Below are 13,134 nucleotides of genomic sequence, written 5' to 3'. Positions count from 1 at the left end.
ATAAATGCTCAATCAACAATCATTTATTTCCATACAATTCAACAGTCAGAGCATTACAACGTCCGGACGGGAGAGATGCTACCAGAGGGTCAGGCACATGTCTCAAAATGGTGACGGGTTGCTCAGCTTTTTATAGTCTCTAGTGGCCCCCAGCTAGTCGTAAAAGCCAAAACATCACATTTTTTCTCTGTTACAGCGCCTAAGTTATGACCTCGGCAGTTGTTTCTCTGCTTTCTGTAAGGTGGGGGTGTGGAATGTGGTCTATCTATCTCCCCTGTCTTTAGACACAGAGTCTCCTGCTTACAACCTTCTCTTCATGATTCAACAATTAAGCATGTCAAGAAAACAGTGTAACACATTCCCAGCAGATCAAGGATACAGAGTGATGCACATTTATCTAATGAACTAATATGTGAATATGTTCTGTTAACTCAAAAGTATAATGAGAACTAAACTACATACAGATCACACACTCTATTTTAAAGGGTATAATATGATCTACAGCAGTATTCTAATTCAACTACTTTGATTACATATATAAGGTAACATATAATAACAGAATAATATCACAATACCCTCTTTTGATCTCTCATTAAAGAGATCACTAATAACAAGCACTTCAGCGTTGCAAGGTCCAAGTTTTCTTGATCCTGAGGCCCTCTGTCCCCCTTTAACGGGTGGACCATATGGGGGATGACCTCTGTGTTCACGCAGTTCAGATGCAAGCAAAGTTAGATTTACAACCATAACAGCAGTTACAGATGACACTCCCATCACTCCCCATTTTCCCACAGCTTTATTTTGGTGCTCCAGTTTTCCTCTCCCATTTTAATGCCCCCTTATACCTTTCAAATGTACTTAGACTAGAACCTCTGTCTAAGGAGCTTTTAACCTTTATTTTTATTGCTGCAGCTACCAGTGTCTTCCAGTTGGGTGATTCTCAGCTTCTTTCTTCGACCTCCGGGGTTAGACCACCCTTTAGTCATTGCACAGTTATTCTGCCCCGATTTCAAACAAGGATCTGTGTGTTTTGGGTTCACCGGCGTGTCCCCCTTTTTGCCAAGAGCCTCTCGAACCTCGTTGGTCTGGTGTTCCTGGTTTTCGCCAACCCCTTCATGGTTATCGCTGTGTTTGTGGGATCCATCTTCTCCAGGAGCCCAAACGTCATGACACTTGACCCCAGTTGCTGTCTCGGCAGTCCCTACATCTGTCCCTGCTGTGAAGGGTCCTCACATCTCCGGGTCCCCGTCTGGTGTCTGTTCCTTTCTCTGCAAGAGACAGAAAACCAAAACACCTCTCTCCCTAGCCTTGATAATCTAATATTGTTATCCATTGTTCTTCTAATGATTCAAATTTGGTTTAAAATATTATGTTCAGGACTTATTCTAATTCTAATCATAATCTATGTGTGTGTAAAAGAAATCAAAAATTAGTGAACCCTTTCTAAGTCTAACACATTATAAGCTTAAGTTTTACCATAGCTAATTTATTAAACACAAAAATAAACTCATAGAAATTTTCATATCACCATTGTTTGATGTTCAAACTCAACTCCCCCTTTTTGACACACTCCCATGTGTCAATTCATTGGAGCTAGACAATTAAAAGAGAAGGTTAGTGACATCATATCTCAGAAAGTATCAAAAATTCTTCTCTCGAGTACCGTTGCTCCAGCCTTGTCATCCCTGAGGATCTTCGATCCCGAAAATGTCCCTTCTCCTCATGTAATAAAGTCTGTCATCCTTCCATGCCCTGGTAACTGGTCCATCCAGAGCTGTAACATTTTGAAATGTACATACAACAAGCCAAACCACACCTTGGTCACACCAACCCTTTTCTGCCCCGAAGATGTCCAATGCCATCCTAGTATGGACTGTCAAATGTGGCTTTAACGCTGACTTTCCTGACAATCCATTTTATAACGTTTCCTGGTCAGATTTGCCAATCTCTGCACCAGGGTTGTAATAGTTTTGCAATTTTCATCAGTTTTTATTAGTTTTTACCAATTCTTTGCTAGTTTAGTGTAGTTTTTATTTTCTGAAAATCCTTAGTTTCAATTTAGTTTTATTTGTGTTTTGCAAAAATTAAGTGTAACAAAATCCCAGTCCCACCATATCAGTCATGCTCTTCTGGTTATCCTTGGGTGTTGAGACTAATAACTATTAACTCTTGCCGCACCGTGTGGTCCTAATTTTGGTTCAAGTGAATTGATAACCTTTTGAAGGCGATTGTTTCACACCTTTATTTAGATGTCCCAGTCCTGTTGTCTCGGGATCCATCACACTGCCTTATCTGGGGTTAGCTGTTTTCTGGGGATGCGGGTTGAGTGGGTGAGCTCTTCAAGGAGGGGGAGTGTGCTCCCCCTGATGAGGTCTTCTAGGTAAGCTAGGTTAACCTTCTTGTGTGGGCTTTTCAAGTGCACTTTAAGGTTAGTGGGACTTTTAGTTTTATAAATGTCCCTCATGACCCCCTGATGACCCAGTATTTCATTTTTGCACACTGTAGTACACATTTTAGTTTTTGCTTGTAGCTCGCATACTCTACTTGCCACTCCTCTAATTCCTGATGTTTCTTAGAGAGGGCAACAGTACCTTTAAAAATATATCACATGTGTGGGGGTGTGGCCTTGCCAATTGTTTTGCCCACCTTTTCAAAATGGCTGGCGTGCCCACTAGCACATTTCATGGAAAAAGAAAGGTAAGCTTGATATTTACATTCAAACTGTTTTGTTAAACTCAGATTTTTATTTTATTCTTTTTGCAAGTACCCCTCCTCGGTGGCGAGAAACTGTTGGTGTGGTCAAGTGGGTGCTCTGGAAACAAACGCTCAGGACAGAACAGTTATCAGTCATGTACTTCCTACAAATTTTGCATATGTTTTATTCCATATTGATCCTCTGAGTGTAATGGTACATTTTAATTAGAATTTATCCAAACTAAACACAATATTTTCTTTATTTACTTTGCTCTTGTTCTTTTTCAGTACCACATCCTATCAAATGTCCCTGTCGATTATATTCTACATTTAATAACTTACTATTTCAAGTGAGAACCTAAATCACGAGGACCAATGTTTATTATTGCATATCTCTATTCTGAATGTGGCCAGTCATTCATAGGTATTGTTCAATTTTGGCGATTTTCCTCTATAAAATTTAATTGACTTCTTTACAGTGGCCTGCTGTGGTTAATAGTAACATATTCCAGTCATGAGTGATATCCAAAGTCTTCTCCACTGTAGCATTTGGCATTCCCAATAATATAACATGATACCTTAATCAAAACACAGTTAATATAGCACAGTTTTCTTGATGCAAACATCAGTAACTCAAAATCAGCAACCACAGTGTTAAGTCTGCAGTTCATACTTATGTGAAGCTAGAGTCTCCTCCTCCAGTCTCTCTTATCCTCCTGCTCCTGAAAAAACAAAACAAAACAAAGCGAAGCATCCACCCTTCTCTTGTCGGCTGGGTGACTTGTTTATTGGCATTTACTAATCCTAAAGTGGGTGCAGTCATTGTCTCAGTATCAAGTCAGTCAAAACTTTTAGTCGTCAGTCCATCACAGTCCATTCACATGCATACCTCCCTACACATTCATACCAGATGTTGCTGATAATGGAGTCTCCCGCGCAACCTATTCGAGCGTCCATCACCAGCAAGATGACGTCATCATTTTAAAGGAAAACAATTCCTTGTTGTTTTTTGGGCCGGATTGACTCGGTGCAATCCTTTTAGACTCAGAACTTCTCAGTGTTCCCTATAAGTGAATTTCTCCCAAGCCAATTACAATCATGGAGAAGCACACTTTGCAACTGTTTTTGTAAGAATATTTCATAGCGCTTTAAATTTCAATCTTTCAGGCCTGGTTTAAAGAGCTGATTGTTAAATCATGAACTCACAAAATATCAACATATCACCATATCACCATCGGTGGATCACACCTCTCAGATGTTTTTTTCTCCAGTGCACTGTAACAAAAACGAAAACAGACATAACCAACAAAATACTACTAAAATAACACAAACTAGGGCCCGTTGCAGACATGTCCAAGCATAAAACTATCCCTCTCTCGCTTACGAGAAAGAACACAAGCCAAAGCTCACTGATAAAATCAAGCTAGCGCTAAACAAAACCAAACAATCAACCAGAAATTCACAGGAACATTTTGCTTCCTGCCGGGACAATATTGTGTGGGAATAAGAACCTCAGGTGCCGTAACACCTTTTGTTCCTCCTTGAATTAAAACTCAATCACAGAAAATGCCGTACTCCAACCTAACCTTACACTATTAATTCATCATTTTCATTCTGTGCCACTGTTCCTCATCAGGGCTGTGTGAAGCACAGCAAAGAATTCAGTCAAGGCCTTGAGCCATAAACAGACATCACGCACAGACATTGTTTTCATAACCAAACCGTTTTAGAGCTTATTCCTAAAATCTACATAAATGCCTTCTAGGTGACATATAACACATTCTAAGTAATCAATGGCTCCTCATAAAAATTATGCATTGGGATGTTTGTGTGCAGCATTTTGCATATCAGCATAAGCAAAGCATTCTTCATTGCATCAGCGTGTATGTGTGTGTGCGTGTGGATCACTCTTCATTGCACAAGCGTGTGCATGTGTATGTGTGTGCATCACTTCTCAGTGAATCAACATTCCCGTGTGTGTGTGTGTGGGTGTGTGTGTGTGTATGTGTTTCTCTTCATTCTGAGTCAGTGCATGTAGATGTGTGTGTTTGTGTGGGTGTTTGTGTTCATCACTTTCCTGTTCTGGTGTTCTGGGTAAACCACGGCCTGAAGCATGTCCTGGGGTCCTGCCCCCCTCCTTTTTCAGTTTGTTTGCGACCATTGCTGCTGCTGCTGCTCAAAATTCAGTCCATCCTGGTTCTGACCCCAATTGGGGCAGTCCTTTCTCCAGTGTCGATGTTCACCGCAGGTGACACCTGCATCTTCTTCTGTGTTTTTGTCCATTCTGAGGTGCCTTCTGTCCTCAGTTACTCCTCTTGTCTCGGTCACGCCCTTTTTCGCCACCCGATCATCCGTGTTGGTCCATCACTGTCCTGCACAGTGTGAATGCAAAGTTATCAAGGTCAGCATTCTTTCGCTCGGCCTTACTTTTCATTCGGGCTTGGCGGGCGTCTCGTCACAGCTCTGTCAGCTGACGCAGTCTGGGAATTTTTCCCCCGTGTAGTGAAACGGGCCTTAGGTTTAGTGCTCTCCGTCTCGGCTGCCTGAGATCACATTCCTGCAGGTCTGTTGACATTCTCAGGTCGTTGTTGTGGGTCCAGCTGTTGCAGCATTTGGTCAGTGTCACGTATGGGGGAGAGCAGGAGTCCAGTCAGCCTCGGCTTTCAGGGCCGGCAAAGCAGCCTGTAATTAAATATGTATAGAAAAAACAAAAACAAAACAAAACAAAAACAAACAAAAAACAAAAACAAACGAACAGGAAAATGTTGTTGTGTTGGCTGTGTTATTCAGAGGGGAGGCAATGGGGCCAGGCCCTGTGTCAGCCTTCTCTCCCCCTTTTTTTGTTTTTTGTCTCCCGATATAATCAACTCCTAACCCACCAAGTTGACAGGACAACACCGGTATATGTTAAAATTCTTAAGATCATGTTTAAAAGCCCAAAAAGGAACTTTCTTTCATTCAGTAATCACTTTTATTAATCAGTCAACAGAAAACATGTCACAATTTGAATCTTTTAACCACTAAATTTGTTGTGTCTTGCCTGGTTGGTTAGACCAGTGTTCCTTTTTTTTTTTTAGTTAAATTGTTGTCCTGCAACCCAGAGGGTTTCTTTGTCAGTAATGTATAGACTTCATCATTTAAGTATGTTAATTTTTCTTTAACCTTGCTGGAAAATCTTCACGTGTTCATGAGTGTAAGCTGTTTCTTCATTGCGTGTATGTGCATTTGTATAAAAGCAGGTTAGTTTTATCTTTTCTCAAACTAGGCGTTACCTTAAAAGGAGCCTCTCTCTCAGATTTCTCTGCTTGTGTGTGTTTTTGTTTCACCTTTTTGTTGTGATGCTCCGGACGCCTTCCCAACCTCCACAAGTCCGTTGGCCCCAATTTTATGTGTTAAAACTTCTCTTAATTTCTCCTCTAATTCTCTCCTCGCTGCTGTCTTTTTCACAGCTGCTGATTCGTGCTGGGTGTGGTTCCCATTACCTATAATTTTGCTTCGGCCGCTGTGCTTGTGGGGGCAGTTGGTCCAGGTCCACAGCTTCCTGTATTAACACACTAAGAGATTTATTTTAATTTCATTTTCATCACTTTTAAACCGATAAGCAGGCAACACGCCTACCTTGACAGCGTAAACTGTACGCCAGTCTCCCAACACATTCCTCTCTCTACTCCTCCATAATTCTCCACTGCACACCTCTTACTATCTCTCCTTTTTATTTTTATTACACCACAGAGTAATACACCCAATTATGCCCGTCTATCTCTATGTGGCTCCAAATTCCCTCTTTATTTTAATTTCACACTCGTCAGGGGACAGGCACACAACAATTTCAACCGCTGAAACGAGGAATTCAACCTTTTTATATTTCTTTACTAATCTAGACTCAACGTTTGTTCGCAAAATGTGTCTTGTTCTAGTCCGGAAATAAATGTGAACCCGTGATTACACGGCCGTTCCAGTGTTATTTCCGTGGCTATGCGGGGGCCCTCACCTCCCCAAGTCACCACCTCAGCACCCGGACAACGCCGGTCCTGGCCACGCGTCCACGGACAGGAGGGTCGCTACTCCATAGGCAAAGTTCCACAGGTACACTAGGCATCAACCTTTGATCCTAAAATGTGTATTTGCTCTAATGTCCTCCTAATCAAACACATTAACCGTCACTGTCACTGTGTTCACGCTTCACACTCCACACAAAAACACACTCAGAGCGCGCCTCACTCACACTCTCACTCAGTGCGCGCTTCACCCACAAGACAGCACCCAGAGCGCGCCTCGCAGCTTCACACACACTCTCTCACCCAGAGCGCGCTTTGACACTCACACACAACACTTTTCCTCAGCGGGAATTTTACACAGAAACCTCTGAGCTCAACTATTAGATCTTCTTAAAGCACACTGCACCATAGACCAAAATACCCTTTTCTCTGCGATTATGACCGCCACCACGGGGCAAAGTCGCATCATAAAAGTGATGCTTGCATCCCCGAAGTTATACCTGACATCATAAACCAGGTGTTGCTCTGTACTTAAATTTTTACTTTGTATTATGGCCGCAGCCCTTTATACTCGACTGACGCCACAAACCACCGTCAAAACCTCTCTCAAATGTACTAAAATTAGCACCAACCACTACTGCACTTCACGGCCGCACCACCGGAACACGCCGTATCATAAACCAAACCTACGGACGTGTTTCGCTCTCGCGTTGCCAGCGTCCAACTGCACCGTGAAGCCAGTATCTGCTTGTCCTTAAATCAACTTCTATTTCATAGCCGGCAAAAGCCAGGACGTCACTGACACCATAAACAAAATAAACAAACCTCGACTTCAATGTACTGAACTTATGGCCGCGTCTTCAGAATAAATTCTAACGTATTATTGCTACAGAAGCCAGTATTAGACAAAATTAAATGTGGAAGGTAAAGTGGCTGCACTCTAGTCCAACGTAGTATGTTATTAGTATCTCGGTAGAGGCAGATTACTGCAATCTAGACCAACGTAGTATGTTATTAGTATCTCGGTAGAAGCAGTTTATTTAACACCCTGGAATTCAGCCTCAACTTATGTTGTTAGTATCTTGCGCCAAAAACCAGACACCGACAAATTTACTGTGAAAATACATGTGACTCAGCGAACAGATTAATTTGGAAAGCCCAATATGCACATTTGGTATTTATAATACAACAGGCTGTGCTTACCTTTCTGTTTTAGGCCGGCCTTCTGTTCACTTTGCCCCACGATCTCACCAAAGGCCAAATCTACACCTCCTCAGCACACCAAGGATCCGGGTCACACGGCACCAAGTTGTTGAAAACACGCAGTTCTTTGAATCTTTGGGCTGAAGGAGGGACAATACTCGGTGTATAAATGCTCAATCAACAATCATTTATTTCCATACAATTCAACAGTCAGAGCATTACAACGTCCGGACGGGAGAGATGCTACCAGAGGGTCAGGCACATGTCTCAAAATGGTGACGGGTTGCTCAGCTTTTTATAGTCTCTAGTGGCCCCCAGCTAGTCGTAAAAGCCAAAACATCACATTTTTTCTCTGTTACAGCGCCTAAGTTATGACCTCGGCAGTTGTTTCTCTGCTTTCTGTAAGGTGGGGGTGTGGAATGTGGTCTATCTATCTCCCCTGTCTTTAGACACAGAGTCTCCTGCTTACAACCTTCTCTTCATGATTCAACAATTAAGCATGTCAAGAAAACAGTGTAACACATTCCCAGCAGATCAAGGATACAGAGTGATGCACATTTATCTAATGAACTAATATGTGAATATGTTCTGTTAACTCAAAAGTATAATGAGAACTAAACTACATACAGATCACACACTCTATTTTAAAGGGTATAATATGATCTACAGCAGTATTCTAATTCAACTACTTTGATTACATATATAAGGTAACATATAATAACAGAATAATATCACAGTTACTTGAAGACGTTTCACCTCTCATCCCAGAAGCTTCTTCAGTTCTAAGGTCAAATGGTGGAGAGTCCCAGATATAAACCTAGTGGGTGTAACCCCCCACAGAGGGACAAAAGGACCCCCTGATGATCCTCTAATCGCCTGAGCCAAGGTGTGAAACTGGGTGTGGGTCCCAATCAGCCAGAGTTTCTGGTGAGTTCATTGTGAAACCTGGCCCCACCTTATCATGCGAATTCCTGAGATCAGATGGCCCAGGATGTGAGTGGGCGTTAAGGCATCCTCTTTCGAGGATGCCAATGTTCACATTTTGGACAGAGAGGACAGATGGTTTGAAAGAGGAGTGAAAGAAGCCATCTATGTCCACTGTGAGCGACCATCTTTGAACAGAGGCTTGGGGTTTACGACACCAACTCTCTGCCATCTATAATCCAGTTTTGAGATCCCTTCCCAGACGCCTTAACGCCCATTCACATCCTGGGCCATCTGATCTCAGGAATTCGCATGATAAGGTGGGGCCAGGTTTCTTAGCTTCTTAGCTTCAGGTTTTTTAGCTTGGGAGTCACCACACCTAGTGCTCCGATTACCACAGGGACCACCGTTACCTTCACCCTCCACATCCTCTCGAACTCTTCTCTGAGCCCTTGGTATTTCTCCAGCTTCTCGTGTTCCTTCTTCCTGATATTGCTGTCATTCGGAACCGCTACATTGATCACTACGGCCATCTTCTTCTGTTTGTCTACCACCACTATGTCCGGTTGGTTAGCCACCACCATTTTGTCCGTCTGTATCTGGAAGTCCCACAGGATCTTAGCTCGGTCATTCTCCACCACCCTTGGGGGCATCTCCCATTTTGACCTCGGGACTTCCAGGTTATACTCGGCACAGATGTTTCTGTACACTATGCCGGCCACTTGGTTATGGCGTTCCATGTATGCCTTGCCTGCTAGCATCTTGCACCCTGCTGTTATGTGCTGGATTGTCTCTGGGGCATCTTTACACAGCCTGCACCTGGGGTCTTGCCTGGTGTAATAGACCCCAGCCTCTATGGATCTTGTACTCAGAACTTGTTCTTGTGCTGCCATGATTAGTGCCTCTGTGCTGTCTTTCAGTCCAGCTTTGTCCAGCCACTGGTAGGATTTCTGGATATCAGCCACCTCCTCTATCTGCCGGTGGTACATACCGTGCAGGGGCCTGTCCTTCCATGATGGTTCCTCGTCTCCCTCCTCTTTCTTGGGTTTCTGCTGCCTGAGGTATTCACTGAGCACTCAGTCAGTTGGGGCAATCTTCTCAATGTATTCTTGGATGTTCGTTGTCTCATCCTGGACTGTGGTGCTGACACTCACCAGTCCCTGGCCCCCTTCCTTCCGCTTAGCGTACAGCCTCAGGGTGCTGGACTTGGGGTGAAACCCTCCATGCATGGTAAGGAGCTTTCTTGTCTTTATGTCAGTGGCTTCTATCTCCTCCTTTGGCCAGCCTATTACCCTAGCAGGGTACCTGATCACGGGCAGGGCGTACGTGTTGATGGCCCGGATCTTGTTCTCACTATTCAGCTGACTCCTAAGGACTTGCCTGACCCTCTGCAGGTATTTGGTGGTTGCAGCTTTTCTAGTGGCCTCTTCATTGTTCCCATTCGCCTGCGGGATCCCCAGGTACTTGTAACTGTCCTCTATGTCTGCAATGTTGCCTTCTGGTAGTTCAATCCCCTCAGTTCTGACTACCATCCCTCTCTTTGTTACCATCCGACTACACTTCTCCAGTCCGAACGACATTCCAATGTCATTGCTGTATAGCCTGGTAGTGTGGATCAGTGAATCGATGTCTCGTTCACTCTTGGCATACAGCTTGATATATATATATATACAGGGAGTGCAGAATTATTAGGCAAGTTGTATTTTTGAGGAATAATTTTATTATTGAACAACAACCATGTTCTCAATGAACCCAAAAAACTCATTAATATCAAAGCTGAATGTTTTTGGAAGTAGTTTTTAGTTTGTTTTTAGTTTTAGCTATTTTAGGGGGATATCTGTGTGTGCAGGTGACTATTACTGTGCATAATTATTAGGCAACTTAACAAAAAACAAATATATACCCATTTCAATTATTTATTTTTACCAGTGAAACCAATATAACATCTCCACATTCACAAATATACATTTCTGACATTCAAAAACAAAACAAAAACAAATCAGCAACCAATATAGCCACCTTTCTTTGCAAGGACACTCAAAAGCCTGCCATCCATGAATTCTGTCAGTGTTTTGATCTGTTCACCATCAACATTGCGTGCAGCAGCAACCACAGCCTCCCAGGCACTGTTCAGAGAGGTGTACTGTTTTCCCTCCTTGTAAATCTCACATTTGATGATGGGCCACAGGTTCTCAATGGGGTCCAGATCAGGTGAACAAGGTGGCCATGTCATTAGTTCTTCTTCTTTTATACCCTTTCTTGCCAGCCACGCTGTGGAGTACTTGGACACGTGTGATGGAGCATTGGTCTGCATGAAAATCATGTTTTTCTTGAAGGATGCAGACTTCTTCCTGTACCACTGCTTGAAGAAGGTGTCTTCCAGAAACTGGCAGTAGGACTGGGAGTTGAGCTTGACTCCATCCTCAACCTGAAAAGGCCCCACAAGCTCATCTTTGATGATACCAGCCCAAACCAGTACTCCACCTCCACCTTGCTGGCGTCTGAGTCGGACTGGAGCTCTCTGCCCTTTACCAATCCAGCCACGGGCCCATCCATCTGGCCCACCAAGACTCACTCTCATTTCATCAGTCCATAAAACCTTAGAAAAATCAGTCTTGAGATATTTCTTGGCCCAGTCTTGACGTTTCAGCTTGTGTGTCTTGTTCAGTGGTGGTCGTCTTTCAGCCTTTCTTACCTTGGCCATGTCTCTGAGTATTGCACACCTTGTGCTTTTGGGCACTCCAGTGATGTTGCAGCTCTGAAACATGGCCAAACTGGTGGCAAGTGGCATCTTGGCAGCTGCACGCTTGACTTTTCTCAGTTCATGGGCAATTATTTTGCGCCTTGGTTTTTCCACACGCTTCTTGCGACCCTGTTGACTATTTTGAATGAAACGCTTGATTGTTCGATGATCACGCTTCAGAAGCTTTGCAATTTTGAGACTGCTGCATCCCTCTGCAAGATATCTCACTATTTTTGACTTTTCTGTGCCTGTCAAGTCCTTCTTTTGACCCATTTTGCTAAAGGAAAGGAAGCTGCCTAATAATTATGCACACCTGATATAGGGTGTTGATGTCATTAGACCACATCCCTTCTCATTACAGAGATGCACATCACCTAATATGCTTAATTGGTAGTAGGCTTTCGAGCCTATACAGCTTGGAGTAAGACAACATGCATGAAGAGGATGATGTGGACAAAATACTCATTTGCCTAATAATTCTGCACTCCCTGTATATATATATATATATATATATATATATATATATATATATATATATATATATATATATATATATATATATATATATATATATATCCATCCATTCACTTCCGCTTATCCTTTTCAGGGTCGCGGGGGGCGCTGGAGCCTATCCCAGCTGTCATAGGGCGAGAGGCGGGGTACACCCTGGACAGGTCGCCAGTCTGTCGCAAGGCTAACACACAGGGACAAACAACCATTCGCACTCACATTCATTTGCACATTCACACCTAGTGACAATTTGGGTTATCCAATTAACCTATCCCCACAAGCTGCATGTCTTTGGACAGTGGGAGGAAGCCGGAGTACCTGGAGAGAACCCACGCAAACACGGGGAGAACATGCAAACTCCACACAGAAAGACCCCGGCCTGGTGTTGGAATTGAACTCAGGACCTTCTTGCTGTGCGGCAACAGTGCTAACCACCGTGCCTATATATATGCGTATATATATACCGTGCGTATATATATATATATATATATATATATATATATATATATATATATATATGTATATATATATATATATATATATATATATATATATATATATATGTATGAATATAAATAAATATAAATATATAAGGTATTACAACCAAGTTAACGCTGACAGTACAAACATCACTAATGTCACACAACTCTGCCGACATGTGGCTAACGGTAATGTTTTAATGTTCTTCGTTATTAAACATTCGCACATAAATAAGTGACGTCATATTCAGTACTTACTTCTGACAGTTCACTCTTTGGCCGCTCCCTTCTGCCGTATTTTGCGGCAAAATTATCCACACCCACCGCCACGCTATGAATTGTGGGATATATGGGACCACGAAGCGTGCACCGGACCACGCTTGATATTTGGGGAAATCGACAGCGCATTTGGAGTATGCGTCTGAAGTACACTTCGAATCAAGAGTGACGGTGACGTAATCACACTTAAAATGCGTACTTCAAGTGTGCAGACCCTGAATTGGGACACAGCCCACGTGCCAGGTTTCCTGAACCAGGTGGTGGCCTCATGTCCAGTGGCTGGATTACAGGGTAAAATGAAATG

General features: G+C 43.0%; 1 long non-coding RNA gene across 1 annotated transcript; it reads right to left on the bottom strand.

Moving 5' to 3' along the window:
* Positions 1 to 3,277: 3,277 nt before the first annotated feature.
* On the bottom strand, positions 3,278 to 8,625 carry LOC308400773. Its single transcript, XR_013972412.1, has 2 exons — positions 7,896 to 8,625; positions 3,278 to 5,066 (listed from the first exon to the last, which is right to left on the bottom strand). It is a non-coding gene; the product is annotated as an uncharacterized lncRNA (long non-coding RNA).
* Positions 8,626 to 13,134: the final 4,509 nt, after the last annotated feature.

The sequence above is a fragment of the Rhamphochromis sp. 'chilingali' genome (assembly GCF_963969265.1).
Source record: "Rhamphochromis sp. 'chilingali' genome assembly, chromosome: 8".
Taxonomy (NCBI): Eukaryota; Metazoa; Chordata; class Actinopteri; order Cichliformes; family Cichlidae; genus Rhamphochromis; species Rhamphochromis sp. 'chilingali'.
The sequence above is the reverse complement of the archived record's forward strand: the minus strand, read 5'-3'. Positions and strand labels throughout refer to the sequence as shown.